Here is a 262-nt window from a genome sequence, read left to right as displayed (position 1 = left end):
GAGGCCAGGTCTACCCCTTGGGCCGGCAAGGGGCGGCCAGGTCTACCCCTTGGGCCGGCAAGGGGCGGCCAGGTCTACCCCTTGGGCCGGCAAGGGGCGGCCAGGTCTACCCCTTGGGCCGGCAAGGGGCGGCCAGGTCTACCCCTTGGGCCGGCAAGGGGCGGCCAGGTCTACCCCTTGGGCCGGCAAGGGGAGGCCAGGTCTACCCCTTGGGCCGGCAAGGGGAGGCCAGGTCTACCCCTTGGGCCGGCAAGGGGAGGCC

Source organism: Buteo buteo, unplaced genomic scaffold (assembly GCF_964188355.1).
Source record: "Buteo buteo unplaced genomic scaffold, bButBut1.hap1.1 HAP1_SCAFFOLD_256, whole genome shotgun sequence".
Classification (NCBI taxonomy): domain Eukaryota; kingdom Metazoa; phylum Chordata; class Aves; order Accipitriformes; family Accipitridae; genus Buteo; species Buteo buteo.
The sequence above is the reverse complement of the archived record's forward strand: the minus strand, read 5'-3'. Positions refer to the sequence as shown.